Source organism: Lygodium microphyllum, chromosome 13, assembly GCF_053477565.2.
Source record: "Lygodium microphyllum isolate KBCC chromosome 13, Lygodium_microphyllum_v1.1.10, whole genome shotgun sequence".
NCBI classification, from domain to species: Eukaryota; Viridiplantae; Streptophyta; class Polypodiopsida; order Schizaeales; family Lygodiaceae; genus Lygodium; species Lygodium microphyllum.
Genome location: NC_141147.1, coordinates 12711382 through 12735122, shown reverse-complemented (window position 1 = coordinate 12735122; position 23741 = coordinate 12711382).

The window sequence follows — 23741 nt, the reverse complement described above, 5'->3', positions numbered from 1 at the left end:
CTCTCTCTCTCTCTCTCTCTCTCTCTCTCTCTCTCTCTCTCTCTCTCTCTCTCTCTCTCTCTCTCTCTCTCTCTCTCTCTCTCTCTCTCTCTCTCTCTCTCTCTCTCTCTCCTGTTTTGTTTTCAATAGACCTTGATGTTGGTTCTATTTTTTGTTGCCTTCTTGCAAACTCCTTGCAAAGTTCATTTGGAGGAAGAGGTATAGGTACCACACACACACACACACACTCTCTCTCTCTCTCTCTCTCTCTCTCTCTCTCTCTCTCTCTCTCTCTCTCTCTCTCTCTCTCTCTCTCTCTCTCTCTCTCTCTCTCTCTCTCTCTCTCTCTCTCTCTCTCATTTTTCTTTTCTACTATTTTGTTAATACAACATGATGTTGATTATAACCCTTGTTTTTCTTTTATTATAAAGATTATTTTGGGCTAGATTGTAGTAGTGATCATCTCTCTCTTCCTTTTCCCTCTCCCTCTATCTCTCTTTGTTTTCTCTTTTCCACTGTTTGTTTAGTATACATTTATGTCAATTTTAACTCATGTTATTGTCTTTTAGTAGAGATCAATTTGGGCAAGATTGCATTGGTACATATTGCTTTCTCTCTCCCACTTACAACACTCTCTTTCTTCCTCTATGTTCCCTTTTGTACTATGTTTACAGTAGGGTTTGATGCTAGTTCTAACTTTAGAATCAATTGTTGTTGCAATACGTAATACAAGGTAAAGTAGAGGTTCTGTAACTCAATTTACATGTAAATTTGCTATATTTTGTGTTGCTTTATCAATTGTCATTGGAGGGGAGATGCCTTTTCCCTTTCTCTAGCTGGATGCATGGATGTATGTGTCTTATTTTGATTAAAAGATGTGTATATATGTGTTCAAAAAATCAAGGTCAGGGGAGGCATTTCTTCTCCCCTGGTGTGAAGTTAGGCACATGCATCTTATCTCAAAATTTAAAGCACTTATATATATATCCAAATAGTTTTCAATATAATTGCATAAACATACGACATGATAAAAAATAACAAATAATTAAAATATTGCAAGTGTATGACTTTGCAAAGTAGCTATATTCCATGAACTAAAAATTTTGAAAGTTTACAAGTGTTGGATATTACAACTTGTGGAGTTTGAATTACTAAGGAGAATTCACAATTTCTAAGATATGTGGAGTCACATACTTTCCACTAGTAATAGCACCCTCAACTTTATTTCAAATTTTCCTACCATCTAATGTGAAATAGAAGATAGTAGGTGGATTCTCTATTAATATTGTGATTTCTTGGCACATTATACTCAATGGCCAATCATCCTCCATTTGCAACACTTAGGTCTCACAACCCTCACAAATGATAGTAATATCTATCATGCATGTCTTGATCAAGGCATAACCATTCACCCTTGAGTATCCTTTATCTATGATACTTAAACACTAGACACAGAGTCTATCATGTGATAAAGTACCTGCAATTGGGAAGTAAAGTTAGTTGATACATCCCAAAGTAAGAAAATAGTCAATTAAGGTAGTAAAATTTTACTTGAAAGCCATGTCCCTTGTTGTGACTCGATACTTTATTTTGTTAGGACTATGAATGATTTCTGATATCCAAGTTTTTCCTAAAATGCATGTTATATATAATCCTTTGATACACTTTTTATTATGTACATGCTTTTAATACATCTCAACCCCTCACATTCCTTGAATATATGCATGAAAATTGCACTTGATATGAACCAACTTAGGTGTATATTCTTTGAGCTAGTACTTAGCTTCATGAAGTTCAATATGTCTATTGAAATTTTTGTGCTACATAACTTTACTACTATATAATGGCCATTTTATGCTATTAATATTTGGTATATGCAAAAACTCAAGGGTTCCATATTCTTGACCCCTTTGGGCAATATGTACTTGGATTCATAGAAAAAAACAAGTTCCTCTACAAGATAATTGGTTATATGCCCCTTAAAAAGTAATCTACCAACTTTTATGTGGCAACACTTTTAAAAACATGTGAAACTCTCGACATTTTGCCACTCACAGTAATCCAAGGATATATCTTTGTAAATACAAGACAATTAGTTATATAGATATCATGAAATTGCTCATTCTCAATGTGTTGCAAAGACTTATTGTTTGTAATGTTTTGTTGAACTATTATAGTAGGTGCATATGCATTTGTTTTTGCATGAATACATATTGTACCAACATGTCTATTACAAGGTGAGAATCAAATTTCCTTTGTCTAAGAGCTAAAATTTTACTCTTCCAGTGCTTTGATATATTTGCATTGCAAATTCTTTCACCCTAAAAGCTCCCTTCATACTTGGACACATATGTACCCAAGAGGAGCAATGATACATATCAGTGATCCAATTTCCATATTTATATTTTCTATTACATACTTCTATCAAGAGAATGCTTGTTCTTCTCTCAAGCATTATAACCTAGACAATAGATGTAAAAAAATATGTGTTAAATCCTAATCAGTAAGCATTTTAAGTATGACTCTATAACCACCAATATGTTGTACATGAAATGAAGGTTGCCTCTTCAATGGAAATTACACAAAGACTAATAAGAAATGCTAAAAAACAAGAAATCTTGAGAACCATAACTTGCCACCTTTTAATTCAAGATGTCTTACAACCAAGAATTTACAAGAGATGTTGAAGCCATGGTAGCTTGAGAATCAATTGATGACAGCAGCTGCTGCAAGGAACTCACTCCTTACAATGGTGGGGAAGGAGTTACCTCCAAGCTCCAAGAAGTGAAGATGTGAAAATTATTAAAAGATTATTTACATTGGCACCCTCTTGCCTTTATACTCCAATTTAAAATAGGCTAATTACATAACTAAGGTAGCACGAAAATTTGCTTTATTACAATCCATCCCTGCCCAAAAGTTTTGTCCTCAAAACTTTGAAGATTGAAAGGACAAGTGGATGGTAAACGTGAAGAAATGAAAGACCAATGTTGAATATCCTTGGTGAAGTTGTCCATTGAGCAAGATAATCTTCCATTGAAAAGAATCTCCAAAATAAGCTCAAAATAGTGGAAATTTGGAATGCTATCTTAAACAGGGTAGCGATAGTAAATGACCCATAACTTTGGATAGAAATGTTAGAATGATGCATATGAGATATAGAAATGAAGTATACTTCATAAGGTATCCATCCATATCATTAAAATCAAACTTTGATATCGATTGGTCAATTATTTTCATGATAGAAAATTATAACAACAAGCTGTCCACTGTGCAATGAACTAATTATCAACTTGAAGAAGCCATGGAAACTGATCTAAATATGAAGCATGTTGCCAAGATGATTCTTCCATAGGCAATTCCTTCCACTTGAAAATATATACGGTTCCTTAGAACCTTCTCTCTCTCGCCAATAATCCTTTTGGGCTCATAGATGATTAAGCCATCTTCATCAAGAGGAAGTAGTTCTTCAAGAGCTTGTATATCAGGGCCAATGTATTTCTTGAGTTGAGACACATGAAAAACATTGTGAATGCATGTGGTTGAAGGCGATGAATTTGAATTTCCCAATTTCAAATGGCAAAATGGACTTCTTCGGTTTAAAGGGAGAAGATACTTGACCCCTCAATCATCATTCAAGTCTCAAATTTTACAGGAGATGCATTCTTCTCCTTTGGCAGGACATATTGGATTGTTTAAAACCTTTGATAAGATCCATAAATTTTTCTATTGGAAGGGAATTTGGAAAGATGTCAAGGAGTATGTGATGCAGTGCTTACCATGCTAGCAGAATAAAGATTCAAATTTATTGCCTAGTGGTCTACTTCAGCCTTTGCCTATCCCACATGGTAAATGGACTGATATCAGTATGGATTTTATTTTTGGACTTTCTACCACTAAGCAAGGATGGAATAGCATTTTTATTGTGGTTAATCGTCTTACAAAATTAGCTCACTTCTTACCTACCAAAGTCCAATATTCAACCAAATAGGTGATAGAAAGGTTCATGGAAGAAATTTTCAGACTTCATGGATTACCTATGAATATTGTTTTTGACAGGGATTCCAAGCTCATAGGGAATTTTTGGAAAAGCCTTTTTACTTCCATGAGTACCAAACTAACTCCATGTATTGCCTACCCATCCACAAATAGATGGCCAAACTAAAAGGGTCAATAAATGGTTCAGACACTTTTGCCATGATACAAATAATACATGGGATCATTGGATTCATCTTGCGGAGTTTTGTTACAATAATACTCATCACATGAGTATTGGTATGTCACCATTTGAGGCATTGTATGGATATAAAGTCCAAGTACCTTCAGCATTGTTTCATGACGAAGTGAATCCTCTTGCTTGAGAAGAGTTGGAAAAGATGGAAGCCTTAATGAAGCAGTGTAAAGAAAACATCAGGAAGGCACAAGAGGCAATGTAATTATATGTGGATGATAAAATAATGCATGTGGATTTTGAAGAAGGAGAATGGGTATTTTTGAAAGTACCCAAGTCTCGTTATGCTTCTCTCAAGGGTGGACATAATAAGCTTACTCATCGCTATTATGGTCCATATCAAGTCACAAGGGTGCTCATCTAAAATATATTCTTCTTGAATGTCATGGATCCAATCCTTATGTATGATAGAAATGGTAGAAACAGAACATGCCCACATCCTGGATAAGGCATCTGCCACTACATTATCCTTGCCTACCATATAAGAAATCTCAAAATCATATCCTTAAAGTGTAGCTAACCATCGTCTTTGTTTGGGAGAGAGATTTGGCTGAGAGAGGAAATACTTCAACACACGATGGTCGCTCTTCACCTTAAAATGGTTACCATAAATGTAGTGGTGCCACTTCTTAATTGCATGAAGAAGAGATAACATTTCATGCTTATAGACATGGATTTCTCTTTCTTTATCATCCAACTTCCTGCTTTCATAAGCAATAACACCACGGTCTTGGCATAAAACCACTCCAATACCTTTGCCACTAGCATCAGCAAATATAGTGAATTCCTTGGAAAAGTCTAGGCACACTAAGATAGGTGCTAAGATGAGAAGACCTTTTAGCTCATTGAAACTCATAGTGGCTGTCGCATCCCAAAAGAAAACTTCCTTTTTCAATTTTTCAGTGAGAGGAGATGCTACATGGGCATAATTCTTGATGAATCTCCTATAGAAAGAAGATAATCCAAGAAATCCTTGCTTTGTGGTATGGGCCAATCCTTGATGCACTGGATCTTCTTTGGATCAACCATAATTCCTTTCTCACAAACTATATGACCCAAGTATTCTACATCATTAGCCATAAAAGTACACTTGCTTTCCTTTACAAAAAGCTCGTGTCTTCTCAAGGTAAGAAGGATTTCTCCCTAGGGAGTCCACCTTTATAAAACATGTAAGTTACCATGTGAGCTCAAAAGAAAGGGTATTATATTTAGTAAAATTTACCAAATTATATTTACAAAAGAGGATTTTAAATTAAAATTTAAAAAAATATGTAAGTTTAGTAAAGTAAAAGGGGTCATTTTAAGGCATTATAGCATGTAAAGAAAGGGTATTTTTTAATATCATTTGAACACACATTATATAGATGCTTTCTTATAGGTGGACTCCCCGAGGATTTCTCTAACATGCTTAAGATGTTCCTATCTATTCTTGCTATAGATGAGAATATCATCAAAGAATACCAAGATTGATTTATACAAGAATGGTTGCAAAATCTTGTTGATAAGAGCCTAGAAAGTTGCAGGTGCATTTGAATGTCCAAATGGCATAACCAGGAAGTGATAGAGACCCCTTTCTGTCCTAAAAGATGTCTTGTACTCATCCCTTGCATTCATCCTGATTTGGTGATACCTTGATTTTAAGTCAATCTTAGTGAAAAATCTTACATACTTGAGTTCATCCAACAAATCATCAACATGGGGGATTGTGTACCTATTCTTTATGGTGCTCTTGTTTAAGTCTCTGTAGTCAATACACATCCTAAATGACCCATCTTTCTTCTTGACAAGTAGTATGGGAGAAGCAAAAGATGATTGACTAGGTTGAATAAATCCCATTTCCAGCAAGTCTTTAGCTTGTTTCTCTACTTCTTCTCTCTCATACTTGGATAACCTATAAGGAGGTTTGTTGATAGGTTTAGTGTCAGGCATTAAATCAATAGGATGATCCACTTATCGCAGAGGAGGCAATGATGTAGGTGGATGGAATATGTCCTTAAACTCTTCCAAAGGTTTACATAGACATGGATCTTGCTCCTTAGGTGAAGTAGATTGTTGATTTTCATCTGCCTTTGATAGAAGAAGTGTGAAAATGCAAGACATAGCATTAATTTCCTTCTTCATCTTCTTCTTGCTGATTATTTCCACTTTCTTTCTCTCTATGCCATTAAGTTTTACTTGTTGCCCATTCCAAGTAGACTCCATGAACATCTGATTTAGATCCAAAGAAAATTTTCCAAAGTGTTTAAGCCAATCACGGCCAATGATGATGTCAATAGGATCCATATCCAGGACAATCAAGTTCGTCATAATAGTGCAAGACTGTGATAATTCAATAGGAGTCTGTTGGCATATCTCTTTGCTCAACTCTTGAGCACCATTAGCCACTTGTACCTTCAGTAGGGCATCTATTTCTTGAGGTAGTAACTTCAGCTTGTTCAATGATTTGGCATTGACAAAACTATGTGTGCTGCCCGTATCAATGAGAATATGAGCAACCTTTGAATTTATAGTACCCTTGAGCTGAAGTGTATTTTCACCTTTACAACCCATCCATGCATCCTGAGATATGGAACATAACATGGGCTGACAAGAAACCATAGAAGGATCGTCAATATTTGATCCACCAGGATCAAATGGACCACCTGTATCATAAGAAAAACTATTAACCAGCTCCAATTCCTCCTGTGTGTCCTAATCATCATGTTCATGCATCTCATCACAAGTAGGAACTGCCTCTACTTGCAAAAGATTTCCTTCTTGTGTCTCCTCTTCATCAGAGTCTTCAATATTCAGCATATTAGACTTTGCCATATATCCTTTGCACTTCTACTTGTGCTCAAGAGACCATTTCTCCCCACATTTATATCATAGACCCTTGGATTTGTCATTGGGAAGTGCCTTGTTGCTGTTGCTATTGGGATATTGCTTAGGTGCACCTTCAACCCTCTTGAATTCCCCTTTTGAATCAACATTATATCTTAAATTATTGCCTTGTTTTGAAGCATATACTGTAGGGTAAGTTGAAACCTTTCTGAAATTATTTTGAAACCTGTTTTCGGCTCTAAATCCCTCTCTTTGTTGGCTGAACTAGTATCCAAATCTCATAGGCTGATTTGATTGATAATTCATTCCTATTTTGGGCTGAAATGAAGTCAAATCTCTTCTATATTTTTGGATCTACCTTTCAACATATTAAATGGCTGCATGGACATTTGTAGGCTTGGCTACCTCAACTTCAGTTATGAGAGGTTTGGATCAAGACCAAAAATATATTTGTTCAGTTCAACTAAATCGAAAATGCCTTCCACATACATGGAAAGGTTTAAGAGCTAGTTGGAATACTCCCTCACGGTAGAACCCCTTTGCCTAAGATCATACCATTTCCTTTCAAGCATTTCCTTCTCCATCGGTGACACGAACACTTGAGTCATGGATGATTTGAAGTCCTCCCAAGACTAATTCTCCCCAATCTTGCTCATATATCTCCACGACATATGCGCATATCCCTCTAGGTGTAGAGCTGCATAACAAATCTTTGCTTGATCATTGCGTGGGTAGAGAGTGAAATACATTTCCAATTTGTTGATCCATTCCTCAAGTTTGGTTGGTGAAGGGTTATCTCCTTTAAAATTGGATATGTTGATATTGTCCTTGTATTCCTTATCATAATGATAGTGCTGTCCATTATGATTGGTATATCCAAAAGACTGTTGCCTATTAGAATGATCATTCATTGCTTGCTGTCCATGATTAGGAGTAAATGAATGCTACCCATTTTGATAATTTCCAAAAGATTGACGAACAAACAATGAGTTCTAATGTGATTGTTGGTTATGAGTGGATATCCCATGTGGCAACCTATCATCATGATCTTCAGCATGCTGGAAACTGTCTCCATTCCTTGCTCTATCATCTGCATATTGCCCTTGATCATCTCTTACATTATGAACTTTTGTATGTTGAGAACCGAACTATTTATAGAAGAGATGACATCCACGTACAAACTCATTTCTGTCATCATGTAGGGAATAATCTTGATGTCCCTTATCTCTTGAATTAGTGAAGTTTGGAATGTTTCTATTCCAAGAGTTGGTATGAGGTTGAACTATTTCATTCACCTTAGAAGGTCCTCCATGTTCAAAAGTGGATGGTATATGATGGTAGGTTGCTATGAACCTCACATTGCCATGAGTAATAGGTACATCTTCAGCATGGGAAGGTGGATTGCTTTGCAATTTGTTACCCAAGTTGTTGAATATTGTAACCAGCTGTTCAAATTTGGCATCCAACCTATGGTCTTGCTGCTCCATATGTGTAATTATCTTGCCAAACTTGTCATCCATTGAATGGGTAAGTTGGATTAGTCCTTCATTCATATTACCAATTTTCTTTGATAGCTATTGGAAATCATTGGAGTCATGAGAAACATTCACTTAGAGGTCTAGAATCATTGTCATGAGAAACCGTTGGCCATTGGATCTCTTCATTAGTTGTATTATTTCCCATAAATTCCCTGATTTGTGGGCCTTATGGTAGCATTTGCTTCAACATTGTAATCTTCTAAGCCCTCATTGATGTGCGCAAGTACCTGCTCCTTCTTCTTATTCCTTGCCATCATGGAAACTGTAGTAACTCAGGAATGCTTGTCAAAGAATGGTCAATAACTAGAGCTACACTCCTCCAATCTAAGTGCTTGGTAGCTCCAAATGAAGATAGTAACAGATAGATATATGATATTTACTGAGGTTACAAGTTTGGAAGAGGTATATGGTTTCTTCATATCAAAACAGTGTACCTTGTCAACCTGTCCAGGTGCTATCTACAGTGACCACCTGTCACTAAATGACCATAACTTTTGAACCGTTGGTCCAAATGAGGTGCTCTATAGCTAGGATCAACTTTGTCCTCTATACATATGTTATAAGAAAAAAATTCAAAATAAAAATTTCTCCTCATATACCTAATTCTTTATGACTGTCCAAGATGAGATAGCAACCTGTAACCACATGTAGACTCACTATTTGGACCCTGTTTCAACCCATTTGGTAATAGATCATTAAGAATCCCTTGTGGGCACTAAAGTATAACATGCAAGCTCTATCACCAACCTATGATCACCTTTAAATTACATGTAGACCTATATCTCTGTTCAAAACTTTCACCTACTGCCTTGTTTTGCTTTGGTTGGTACCAAAAGTCTTCAAGCCTTTGTCCATTCTTTCCAAGTGGTCTTTCATGCCATCACCTGTGGTGAGGGATAAAATGGTGGACAAACACCTAAATGTGCTCTAAAACTCTAGAAGGCATGCAAAGTTCCTTTCGAGCCAGCCATAAATAGGAAGGGAGGGTCACCTCACTATCATCTTACTATCTCGTCCGGCTTCATCCTTTTTTCTCAATCAGAATATACATGGCAAAGCTAGTGTTTGAAGGGGAGCTACAAGCTCTACCCCGAGACCTACTGACCACTTATTGCTCAAGTGTTTCGAACCGAGCGGCCATGGCTACCTCTCACATAGCCGATGCGCAATTCTTACCTTACGGGTGTAGTGAGCTTACATTGATGCTCGATCGAGTACCCTCCTCTTTCTTGCACACCGATAGCTCCACGATCCTTGAGGCAAGCTCAAGCAACCTCAATCCCTCTCCCATGAGCTTCATCCTCCATAGCCACGCGCGAGACAAGAGAAGAGAAGAGAGGAGGGGAAGATGAAGAGAGAAGATGGAGAGCTTCTTCTCCAAGATCCCTCACTCTCACACAATCACTCCCTCACACTCTCTCAATCCCTCTCTCAAGCACAAGCAAGAAGGCAAGAAACAAGAGAAGAAGAAGAAGAAGCTTTGGCCACACACAAGAATGATCTTCTCATTCACTTTTTGAACTTTATATACATGCCCTACTTTTCATGGGCGGTCATCCCCTTTTTTACATGGCCGGCCATTAGCCTAGGCCCATTTCTCATTTCCCACCGTTCTAATCTATCATATTCCCACAACTAATGTATACAATTTGCACAGGAGTGAGCCTCGCGCTCTTTTACAAGGATTTGGGAGCGCTTTAACACTTAATGGTGCGTTTTTTACTCTTTTACTTTCCTTGGGTGACTCTAAGACTTCTTGAGGGTCATACCCATGCTTTTAATTTTTTCAGGGTCTGGTTACCGGTTAAGGCGTCTTTTTCTTCCTTTTGTCATGCGCCTTTTGCTATTTTCTTTTTTCCATTTCCCGCTTCTCTGTGTTGCGGTAAACATTACCCCCCTCCTAGCCAAGTGCTAGTCCCATGGCACTGCGGTGGGACGTAGTGGCTAGTTAGGTCGGCTGCTAGGTGGAACAGGTAGGTGGGTGACACTACTTCCAATGTGGTTGGGTGAATGATAAGTGATGGGGTTTAAGGACGATGACCAGGAAAGATTCCGACGTGCTTTAGGCTCCATGAAGATACTCGGCATCTTTCACACTGTTGTGGCACCCCTTATGTAGCCGGTCGTCTTTTGAGTATCCGAAATGCTTGAAGCAATAAGCAATCCCTTAGGAGGATGGTATTGGAGGGATTTATTCTGGAGAAACCCCCCGAACGTTGTTTGCCTTGAAAATCCGTGGCCTTGGTTAAAGATCCTTGTCTTTGAGTAGAAGGTCTTCAGTTTTGAGTTGAAGGTCTTTAGGCTTGTGGAATCAATAAGCGATCCGTAGATCTTGAGGCGTTGGGCATGGATCATTAGACGATGAGGTTCCAAGATCTATGCCAATGGCAGATCCATCACTGGGTTTTCCTTCTGCTTGATTTGGTTCAGTCATGGCAGCCCCATCAGTAGGCAGATGATTGGCAACATGAAATCTCTTGAGCCATTTAAACCTTCGCAGCGAAGCTCCTGAAGTTGCAGTAATGGAGTCATGTCCGACTCATGGAAAAATTCATTGTCATTGGAGGATGTAGTGAATGATCTTCTTCAGCCAAGCACCTAGTTCTTGAAACACGAACATAATCTGCAAGAAAAGTTTTGCACTTCCTAGGGGGTGTGTCTGTCTCACTGTGTAGTGCATGGTGCCCGTGCTAGTGGAACTGGGAGATGGGTCTAACCTTGGGCAAGCCCTTGGTAATGTCCCACACTTGAGGACCCAGTTCGTGCATCGTTGGAGGCGCGGTGCAAAACTTAGGGTGACAAGTTTGAAAGTCATGCCCTTGATGTGCCCTAAGTGTGAAGTGGGGAAGGGGCTCGAGAGAACCCTAGATGCAATGCGTGTGGTGCACAATAACAATGAAGGGAGACTGCAAGCACATGTGAAGTGTTCTCCTTGTTAACTTGCTTAGTAGTAGATTCATCTTTCAACTTTGCTATTTTTTGCTCGTCTTTCTCTCCAGTCACCTTGTCTTTGTTTCCTTGTGGCTTTTTCTCTCTTTGCTTTCTTTTCTTTTCTCTCTCTTTTTTTTTTTTGAGAATGAGAGAGGGAGTACAATTGTCAAGGCATATCACACCCATTTAATCACGGGGCGATCGCAGGCATTGAGATAAGAATGCGCGACTTTGTAGGTATTCTTTAACATCGGCCTTAGCTCTCAGAGGAGTGGTTGACAAGGGTGATTGCACCTTGTGAAGCGGATGTCACTCATATTTTCTAAGAGCTCTAGACGGAAGAAAGGAAGGAGAGTAGCCTGCATCATTAACCTAGTCATAGCTCTACTATCTATTCCTAGGTTGATATCAAAGAAGAATGGGGGGAGATGGACTTCCTCTACTGTGGGTTTTTGGAGTAGCAAGAATTTGATAAGTCAGAGGTAATTAAAAGTGGTCAAAAATGCTGGATCTGGGCAGGAAGAAAAGTCTGCAAGGAAACAATTTATAGAAGGAAGTATATCTTCTAACCTAAACACTAAGCATTCCTCAAGGCTCCTAGCATTTACATTATATATTTTTGGGAAGTCGTAATCCCCATGCAAGTCTCTATCATAGTCCACTCCATGCCTACGGGGGTAGGGCATGTAGATAGGATCATTGCGCTCTTCAGGGAGTGAACTGCAAAAGGTGGTCCATGCATCAAAATTGGTGTCCCAAATCCTCCTCCGCCATTTCGGCTGTGCCTCGTAGCCTTGGACGGTTTTGAGAACCAAATTGACCTTATCTTCCCAGTAATCCTGTGGTTCTTGTCGCCACCTAGTTATTATCAAGCTCCTCTCTTCAATCCACCTATTTGCAAGTTCATTAGCCAGATCCTTGATCTTGGCTAAGACTCTTAGAGGCAGGGCCCGGTCCAGAGAGCGTGGGAAAGCAAATGAGAGCTCAAACGGCCTTTTATGGAACTCTTGCTGATGCCAAATGACCAACTCCTAGGGCCAGTCTACAGGATGTGTATCACCTCTCAGTGGCATGGGCTCTTCAGGAAGTTATCTTGGAATTGTGTGTGCTCGGTATTGGGCCTCCTCAGCTAATTCTTGTCTTCTCCTCCTTGCTGCAACTATACGCTCAGGCAAATAGGCATCTGCAGGTTCTTCCTGTGGGAGATCAGGTTGAGGCGGACTCGGCATTCTTTGTTGCTCTTCTTCATCACCTTGCTCGAAATCCGGACCCTCTTTGACATGTCGCTCAACCACAGATGGGATGACTGGCGGTGGTGGTGGTGGCTTTTCATGCTCCTCAAAACCTAGCTCCTTGAGCTCAGTAGTGGAATTGTTGCTCCTTAGTGATCCATGTACTCGTTGGGAGCTCCCGCTCTTGAAGACTATATCTTAGAGCTCAGGTGGTCAGCTCCAACTTTCTTTTCACCTTTTCCATTGGATCATCGCCCTCAGCTTGTGTGACATGGAGTACCGTGTTGAGGAAGGCCTGCCGATGTGATTTAGTAGTTATTTCGACAACTTCAACCCTGGCTTCTGTAAGCATTCTTTCGCATTCTGCCACTGCCAAGCATTCGGTCAAGTCCCTCACCCTGTCAAAATTATTCCTTTCCCAATCCATAGCTCTTTCTTCCATCCTTTTTCTCTCTTCCTCCAGTTGGCTCGCCAGGGTGGTCACTACCTGTTGCTACTCATTTGTTAAAAACCACAACTGGTTCCTTTCTCTTAACTTGTGAGCCAGTTGCTCTTCAGCAATCCCTTTGGCTTGATCTACAATGCTGAGCCTTTGGTGCACCTCAGCTAGTACTTTTGATTTTTCCTACACCAGCTGCTCTTGGCTTTGGATCTCAGCAAGGAATAGCCTTTTTTGATTGAAAGCCATGGCCATGAGGGCCTCTATATCTTCCTAGGAGGTCTCCAACGCATCTTGTAATCTTTGCGCTTCATCTTGTAGCCGTTTTGCTTCTACTGCTGAGACTCCTGGCCCTTCACTCTTCAGAAACTCGATTTTACTTATTAATCTGTTTTGTTCTTCTAGCTCCTGCCACAAACGGAGCTCTGTGGTATGTTCTTGTGGTGTACTGGCTTCGCCTTCCTGAACCTCCTGTCTTAGCATTTCCACTTGAGCGACCTTTTACTGTAGATCATTGTATTGCTGCACTAGAAGCTTTAGACTCCTTTGCTTTGCCACCAGGTTTTGTTCTTCATCTTCTAGTCTTTGTCTAAGGCGGCTTTGGTTGTCCTGGGCTTCCTTTGCTTTTGCTACTAGCTGGTCCTGCAAGGCCTTCATTTCTCTTCATCAGTCGGCTCCCTGCCTTGAGACTTCTAGCCTAAGAGCAGCTGATGTTTCTTTTTCTTTTTCTAGCTCCATCAAGGCCACTTTCTTTTCTTCCTTCACCTTGTCTAGTTGTGCCAGTAGCTCAGCCACATATGCATCATAGTCAGTGTCGACAAGCATGGGAGTATGGGGTGTGGTGGTTGATGCCTCCAACTTTTGTCTTTTAGGGTCTTGCCGTGACTCTGCATCTGCAGCAGTGGGCCTTTTCAATCCGGTTTCTGGCACGATCTCGGCCACTTTTCTCACTAGCATTTGCATCATGTTCATTAGCTGTGCCATGTCGAGGGGAGGTGTGGGTTGTGTGGTGGTTGTACTCATGGTTTCAATCGTTACAGGCACAAAAGAGAAAGGAAGTGGATGTAGTAGGGACTTGCCCTTGCCTACAGCCACTTGAGCTGCTTCCATACTTGAACTAGCTTCGGCTTTATGATGGGGGCTCACAGGTTTGAGCTCTCCACCCCCGTGGGTCTCTTCCACAGATCTTCGTGTAGCCTCTGCCAACTCGACCAGCTCCTTCAGTCTCTGCTCTTCAGCTTCTTCTTTCGCCCTTCTTTTCATGTCCTCTTCTGCCTTCTTTGATTCTTCTCTTATCTTTGCAAGCTCTTCCTCCTCTTTCCTCCTTCTTTCTTCCTTAGCCCTCCTAGACTCTCTTTGAGCCCTCTTGATTTCAACTCGTTCTTCTTTGCTTAATTCCTCTTTCCTTTCCTTCTGTCTCCTGTCCCCTTTCTTTTGTCCTTCTGGTTTGCTTGCTTGTGTAGGTGGCACCTCCTATTCTCCCTTGTCACTTATCGTTCTTTCACTTGATTCTTCTCCTTTGTGGTGAGGTGGGCTTTGATGCGGTGGGCTTTGATGTGCAGCTTGCTCTTCCATGACTCCAGCATCCTTCATTGCTTCATTTATGATGGCTTTCAAAACACCACCATATCTAATTGTGGCCGCCTTTGAGGCAGGTTTCTTCCTTGTGGAGCGTGCTGTTGAGGTAGGGGATTCTCCTCCTGCTGGTGCTTCCGCTGGAGTGAGAAGGGCAGCTGAGCTTTGAATGGTTTTCTGCACGAACCCATTCCAGTCTACCTCCTTAGGTACTCCTGCTGCAATGCTTTCTAACAACGGGACCCCGATCCTATTCATCAATGCTTTGTACCTTTGGCCCAAAAAGAGTGTGTGGATCATCTTCGCTTGCACCTTCACTGCTAGATCCGGGATGTCAGCCAAGCTGATTCCATCCACTGTGTGCACCTCTTCTTTCTTTACCCCTAGCATGGCGTAAAAATACCTTCTCGGCTGCCTCTCTTTCTTGAGTACGAGCCCCAAGGCCTTCTCTACGATTGCCACATTGAGGGGCACTTCAACTCTTCTTTCCTGCTGCCCTGTCCTCACTGTGACAGTGCCACAGTTCCTGCCCTTGTCAAAGTTCCTCAGAAATTTAGCACACATGCTGTAATCCACGGCCTGCCCCACCTTTTTCACATACTTGTGGAGGTGGCATCTGTCCACCAATTCTTTGACTGCAGGTTCCTCCAAGATGGCTTCATCTAGGTTCAGCATGTGCTTGAAGGTGAATTGACTGAATCTTCGTGTCTCGACACTGATGCCGAACTTGGTCATCTCTTCTTCAGAAAATGGGAGTTTGCCCCCTTTGTCTTGTCCTGCCATGGTGGTTATCTATCCACACACCATGCCAACATTAATGCTTAAAAATCGGCTTATTTCTAACAAAACTCAATTTTAAGAGAAAAATATATGTGTCAAAAATTGGTATACTTGCTTAGAGGCTTGAATTTTAGAGACAGGCTCACAGCAGCAATTGCTATTGTTTTCCCTTTGCAGTATCTTCCATTGAAACTCAATTAATCATAACATTCTGCCAGATAGCATGACTCTCATTTTGCTGACTCTCATTTTGCTCTGCTCTTGCTCACATTGCTCCCCCCCGTCTTGGATCTTTCAAGGAATCCTTCCTAGGATTAGCACAGGAAGTACGAGGCAAATGTTGTTTTTCATGGATTGACTTACTTAGCCAATAACCAATCATAGAAGCTTGGATTGTATTCGAGTTGGGCATGACAATCAAGAGAAGATGGTTGGATGGAGACTTGGGAGATGTAGGTCAAGACATCGTGAAAGAGATCTCCAGTATTAAGGTGGCTTGCAACATGTAATTCCTCTTCCGTAAGGAATTGGTCAATGTAAGGGTGAGCGAGCACATGGTCGTCTAAATGCTGGTTGCGGGTGATCGCCAAACCCTAAACGAGATAGGTGCCACATAAGTAGGGTCATATTCGATGGTTTCAACTACCCTGCGTTGCTCAGCATTGGTCATTATCCGGCAACCTTTTTTCTCCCATTGGATTCTCAGAGCAAACCATAGCTACAAGAACGTGGAAGGTGAGCTTGCCATCTATGTGAACTCTTGCAACTCGTGCTCAGGAACAGAACGATGAGGCTTACGATATGAAGTGATTAGTCTTCTGAGGGCAGCTTGCTCCTTTGAGATTTCGTTGTTTGCTATCAGTTCAGCAGCAATTTTGGGGAATTTAGCGGTCATAAGTTCATATTCTTCCCAAGTGCATGGTAATGCACGAACATCCGAAGACAATATTTTGTCAAGAAGACCTAGGTCTAGCCTCTCATAACTTCTAGCAAATGTAGTGAAAGTTTTGTCCAACATCTTGATGCAGGTTACTAAGTCATCCCCAGAAGTCGCGGCGAGGTCTTTAGCCAAGGAAAGGAAAGGTTGTACCGCATAGGAAGGATTAAGACCTGCTGGTGGGAATGGTGCAAATGGACTGGATAGTGGTGACTCCATCATTGGTGTCATAGGTGTGGCTTTGCACTCCGAAGCACTTTGAGGTGCTGTAGGAAGCTCTGGGGGCATGGGAGTTGTGCTGGGTTCTGAGTGAGAAGTCATGGGGGTATTTAAGTTCTCTGGATTAGGTAAGTCTAAGGCTTGTGGCATTTGCTTTGGTTGATAGATGAGCTGGGGCTTACTAGCCACAGTGGGCAATGGTTTGCTGACTATGCCCTGGGCACCATGTGTGCAAGCCTCCCTCACTGGGGTGAGATTGCTTGTAGATGAGCTTTTAAACTTGCCACTTTTAGGCACCCAAATCCAGGGGTTGCCCTCGTAGTATCCTTGTGCTCGCAAGAGATCTTTGGGGATCCATTGCGGCGTGGTTGTGTGTCTACGTCGATAGCGTCTAGACTGCCTCTTAGGCCATGATGGCTGATTATTTTGGCGTTTAGAATCACGTTTGGGTGGTCTACTCGGATGTGGTCTTTGCCGTTTGGCACTCATATAAGCTTGGACTCCTTGGCCTTGTGAGCACTCTTGGTGGGTTTGGGCCTAGGGTCGAGAGCCTGGCATGAGGCCTTAGTTTTCTTCTGTTTAGACTTGGATTGAAGCGTGGTCGTAGGGGTTTCTACCGGTGGCTTCGTAATGGTGGAGGAGTCAGGATAGCCCTTGCTGAAAGTCGTCACTATATGCACATTGCCTATAGCAAGATGAATGTGGTTTAGGTTGTAATCCACATTACAGTTCGTTTGCTTCTTGAAAGTACGACCTAATAGTGACATATTACCGGCTCCTTTAGTGTCAGGCAACACATGGAAGAAAGCTGGTAAACTTTCAGACTCGATAGAAACGACTACCTTGCACTTCCCAAGGAGTGAATAAGCATTACCCCCAAATGGGGTGAGTTTGGCATTAGTGGGTTGTAGTTTCGATTGAGCAATGCGTGTCCAATGGTCATGCGTCAAGATGTTGTAGTCGGCACTTTCATCAATCAAGGCATCGAAAGAATACGTCGCGCCTGCTGTGACTGTGATTCGTAGATATGCTGCTGCCACTGCTTCTTCATCCTGATCTGTAAGGTCGGTTATAGTAGCCATGCAGACATTCATTGGGGGTTCTAGCATGGGTGGCTCATGTAATGGATGGGAAGGAGGATAGTATTTCTTTATGCGGCTGCCATTAAAAAAGCCTATTCCTTCGCCTTCAAGTGTCTCTAACTCAACATTCCCTGTTCTACCAATCATGCATACTCTGAAAGGCCCTAGCCCCCGAAACTTCATCTTCTGTTTATGTCCTTTTACAGAGTATAGCAGAACAAGGTCCCCTTGTTAAAAGTCTTGTTGTTTGACATGCTTGTCAAGCCACATCTTCTGTCGAGCCTTCTCACAAACCAGAGAGTGAGTGGCGAGGAGTCGAGTCTCCATTAGGCACTCTAACTCCACTAAGCGATTGGTCCAAGCCTCTCTTCCCTTCCAACGCTCCTGGACTGCTATCCTTAAGCTAGGGATGAAGAATTCTAAGGGTAAAATGGCTTCAGTTCCGTACGTCAACCTAAAAGGCGTCTGTCCTACAGCCGTTTTATAAGTTGTGCGATAGGCCCACAAGGCCGCCATTAGCTTGTTGTTCCAGTCACTTCTTGAAGTAGACACTACCTTTATAAGCATGTTGACTAAAATTTTATTCGCGGATTCGGCTTGACCATTAGCCTGAGGGTAATAGGGAGAGGACTTCCGATGAATTATTAGAAAGGTAGAGAGCAGGTGGGAAATCATCTCATTAATGAAGTGCGTGCCTTGGTCGCTTACAAGTTCGATTGGACAGCCAAACCGTGAAATGACCTGCTCCCACAAGAACTTTGCAGTGGTTCTAGCATCATTCTTCCTCGTGGCTTGTGCCTCTGCCCACTTCGTTAGATAATCGATTGCCACTATGATGTAGCGAGCTTGGGAATATTGTGCCGCAAGACTGATAGGTCCAATAAAATCGATGCCCCATTTTTCAAAGGGTTGTCGGGCTCTGACAGGGGTCAACTCCATCTTGTCTTTCCGCATAGGTACTTTGGTCCTCTGGCACTCATCGCAGTGCTTTACGAATTTAGTTGCATCGCCGAAAAGGGTGGGCTACCATAGTTGGGATTGTAGCACCTTTCGGGCTGTTGTGTCCCTGCTAAAGTATCCTCTAGCGATTCCGCCATGTGTTTCTTTCAATGCATCGTGCATCTCGTACTCACATACGCATCTGCGCAATAAACCGTCTTGTCCCAACCTGTAGAGTTGGCCAGCTATCAGTTGGTATGGCTGAATTTTCTGGATAAGTCTTCTCAGCCTGGCCTTCTCAATGGGTCTCTCAGGTAGTCCGCTCTCTAGCACTTGCACTATGTCATCAGCCCAGTACGGCGTCAGATCAGCTTTAAACAATTCTCTCTCGCTAGACAAGTTAAAGAGATGAGTATCCGGTAAATCGTCAGGTATGCCTTGTCCAGCGGCTTCTCCTGTGGGTATGTGGGACATGTGGTCAGCCATGTAATGCTGCTTTCCTTTGCATACAACCACAGAGAAGTCAAACTCCAGTAGAAGGAGTAACCATCTAGCTATGCGTCCTGTAGCGCAAGGCTTGTTCACAAGATATAGCAAGGCTTGATGGTCAACAAAGAAAACAAAGGGAGTGGCCAACAGGTAATGCCTAAATTTCTTTACCACAAATACCATGGCCAACCCCTCCCTCTCTGTTGTGGAATAGTTCATCTCAGTCTCTGTGAGCTGCCTACTGGCAAAACTCAGTGGGTAATCTAAGTTATGTTCACCAGGCTGGCATAGCACGGCTCCAATAGCAAACTTAGAGGCATCTATGTGTACATGAAACGTTATGTTCCAGTCTGGGGCTCGTAAGATTGGTGCAGTAGTAAGAGCCTTTTTCAACTCCTCATATGCGCACTGGCATTCCTCAGTCCACTCGAACACTATCAACAGCTTGTACAATGGTCTAGCAATTAGTGCGTAATTTAGTACAAAGCGTCGATAATATCCAATGTGTCATAAGAAGCACTGAACTCCCTTGTAGTTATCGGGTGGCGGTAAGTCAACAATGACTCTGACTTTAGAAAAGTCAGTGGCAATGCCGTTCCTTGACACTACATGCCCTAAGATGCATCCGTGTTTCACCCAGAACTGGCACTTTAAGGGGTTCAATGAGAGGTGGTACAACCTACACCTTCTAAAGATAGCTCTCAATTTCTCTAAGTGTTCGGCCCAACTAGAGTGTATGCATAAGTTGTCTACAAACACTTCCAGTTTGCGCCTAAGCATGTCCTTAAAGATAGTGCACATTAGGCATTGAAAAGTCGCAAGTGCGTTCATCAGCCTAAAATGCATGACAATGTAGGCGAATACACCCCATTCCGTGGCAAAGGCAGTCTTGTGCCTATCGTCGGGGTGCACTTACACTTGATTATAGCCCGAGAAACCATCCAGAAAACTGTGGGCTTCTTTACATGCTACCCTCTCAAGCATGTGCTCGGTGTAAGGTAAAGGATAGTTATCCCTCTTTGTAGCGGCATTCACTTTCTTGTAGTTCATGCACACTCGGATTTTTCCATTTTTCTTCATGACAATCACGATAGGTGATACCCAATCCGTGTACTCGATCTCATATATGAATCCTGTCCTCATGAGTTTATCAATCTCCTCTTTTACTACATGGGCGTGTTTGGGATTCATGGGGTAAGGTCGTTGTTTCATTGGCACTGCATTAGGGACCATTGGGATATTATGAGTCACAACCCTAGGGTTGACTCCCTTAAGTTCCAGGCAAAACAATGTACTCTTGCAAGAGTGCAACAAGTTTGGTCTCCTCATCCTCCGTCAAGTCATCTACAATGAATAAAGGCCTTGGCTTTTCACCTTCCCCAGCCAAGTTAACTTCCTTGACTTTGGCGGGTCCCTCCATCGGTTCACTAGTTTGGCCTTGTCTTTTCGCACCTAGCAGAATCACCACTCTATCACCCTTTTTAAATTTTGTAAACCATTTGGGTAGATCCTGCGGTTTCTTTTGACTTTCTGCTTCTGAGTCCTTTGCTTGCTTCCTGGCCTCCTCCTTTAGCCTCCTGCGCCTTAGGTGGACTCGCAAGTCTCCCTTGGTGCATTTGACTTTAGAAGGTTGTGGTATCTCGGGATCACTCTCAGTGCTGACTTCGGACTCTGAGTTAAACTCGCATCCCTCACTTGAGGAAGGTGTTTTCCCAGGGGGTCGTAGTTCAGTAGGTGCATCCGTCTTGAGCACTGGGCTTACCCATGGTCGTGCCACTCCGGCTTGCTCGTAATCCACGGCTCCTATGTGTTCTAGCTAGGATCTATCATACTCCATTCACATGACTCCTTTTTCGTTCTGATTGGTCCTTCCTCTCCTAGGCCTCGAGTCTGCCCTGATTTGTTCTATCACTTTTCCTTCCGTGTCTTACTCTATTGTATCTATCTCTTCTTCACTCTCCTCTCCCATAGAGTGACAATCCTCATACTCCTCGTCATTAGAGTCCTGTCCTTCTGACTGCTCATCATCACCTAAGCTTTCCTCTCTAGTCTCCTTGTCATCAGTAACTAAAGCCCAATTATATAACAAATTCAGGTCGTGGACCTTAATCCATTTCCATTCTAGCTTAGCTAATAGATCACGTAGAGGTTTTAAGTTAGCAGTCAAGTTGCCTTCCATTTTATTGGTCAGATACTCTACGATTTCCTGAAGCTCTAGTTTGTTGTTGGGAACGAGGTTGGTTTTCCTGGGTTGAGTGAGCTTCCTGCCACCCATCATGCAGAGTGGCACAATTGGCTCCTCAATTGGCATGGTTGTGGCTTTAGCAGCCTGCCGATATAGTTCTTTCTCATCCGAGAATGGTAGGTCAATGGTTGCCAAAATGTGCATCCAATCCCTCTCATCCTCAGGGCAAGGAATATATTTAGTGAGTGATCCATAGGGTTTGGTCGTTTGAGTATCGCCTTTCAGCATAGCTGAGATGGCATCTAGGTCAACAGGGGTCATCTTCCAAGTGTCCATCTCTACCCTTACTGCACTAGTTCTGCTCCCTAGGAAAATCAAACCATTGCCCCAGTCCTCAATGACACGCGCATTCCTCATCCAAGGTCGGCCTAATAGTATGTCGTAATCCACTTCCTTCATGACAATGAAGTTTACAGAAAACTGCACACTAGCAATCTTTACTGGCCAATTCTTTAAGACCCCGAATGGTCTTACCTTCATTCCATTTGCTAACGTGACGTGAAACCTGACAGTCTCTACAGGAGGGTTTCCCCATGCCTCTAAGACTGCATGGCTTAGTACACTAACACGTGCGCCTGTGTCTACAATTCCTTTTCGCGTCATATCTCCTAAGGCTAGGACGGGTAAAACTGCATGCATTTCAGTGTCTTCCCAAAACGCATTGATGTGCAAAGACTTAGGAGTTGAGTGTAGAGTTAGACTTGGGATCTATGTAACCACATCATGATCTTGCGGATCAGCACCTGCAAGTCCTGTGTGTCCCTCCATCAAGTCTTTTAACTCCTGCCATAAGGAATGATTCTGCCTAAGCAGGTCTTCCAAGCTTAGAGTTATTGGAGTAGACAACAAGGTTGTGAGGAGGCTACTAGGCTCTTGTCTTCCCCTAAGGCTAGCATTTCTAGGCCATGCATTCTGTCTGCCCTGGCAAGTTTCCCCTTGGCCTTGCTGCTGAGTTGCCCCCAGTGGTGCAGGTATGCTCGCAGCTTGTGGTTTTGAAGGTGAGACTGGTGTGCTCACGCTGGAGAAATCGTCAATAGGATCTTCTAATATGGGTTCAGCATCCTTGAGGTGCTTTTGGGCATCCTTGACCCACTCCTTGACCTTAGCTATAGCATCGAGCTGTCGTTTGGGATGGGGATATTCCCCTACCTTGGCACTCCCTAGCTTGGCTGTTTTAGGAGTTGAGGTCTCCGCCTCTGTGTCTATGACCCTCTTTCTCGTTACTAACGTAGTCGCTTCCTCGGTTTTAAGAGTTATCTTTGCATCAGTTCTCTTTTTTTGTCTCCTTCGGCTTTTCTTTCCTATTGAGGTTGCGTCAAGGTTACTTGGCCCTAGCAAAGAGATGCCTGCCTGTTTTGTTTGAGCTCGCATCATAACATGTAGTGGGATGGGTGTATCCTCACTGTCAAAGGTTTCCACTCCAAAAAGCCCCAAAGGCACCGATGGCATGTTGGCAGAGCTAGTTGATGGCTTTCGCCTAGGACAGTCAAGAAACAGATGTGTGATTCCACACTCTGTGCATCGGAGATCCGCTTTGTCCTTGTTAGCTTGTTCTCGTTCTGGGCAGCATGATGAAATGTGGCCTGGGTGGCCGCAAGTCCAACATGTGACTGGATCTTGGCTTGGACCTCCAAAGCCTCTGCCTCTTCCTCTTCCTAAAGCCATCACCGGCACTGGCCAATAGTCCATCAGGACTGGATTGCCCTCCTCGTCATAGGATATGTACGGGTTGATATATGTTTCTTCCTCATTAGGCTCCTCCACAAAGTGAATAGGAGCATCGCTAGATGGGTGGGTTACAAAAGGCCCTGGTGGTCTGGGTATACCAGTTGGGTTCATCTCCAGCCTAGGTACGGCAGGTCTTGAGTCAGTCGGTGCTGGGAGAGCTAACTAGGATCCCCTCCCAAAGAAATTGGGTGTCCTATTACCTAAGTATGGAGAGTTGTACTGCTGCGCGTATGGGAATCTCCTCGGCATTCTGCAATGCACTGCATCATGCCCGAATCTACCACAATTTGAGCGCAGCCGAGATCTAGGATCTTGGCACTCAACTGGGAGGTGATTGCCGCCGCAGTATATACATTGTACATGCGATCTCACAGGCTTCCTTACCAGCTCTTACAACCATGCAATCTCCATTCTCATTTTTGCCATCCCCTGGTCGTGGTCTACACTCTTTCCCTTATCTTGCACACTAGCAATTGCTTTTTCCCTGAAGTAGTTGATCTCTCAGGGTCCCTCTAGCTTGCACTCTCTCGGTTGGTAGTCCTCACGTTGCGTTCCCTGAGTTGATCATCTACGC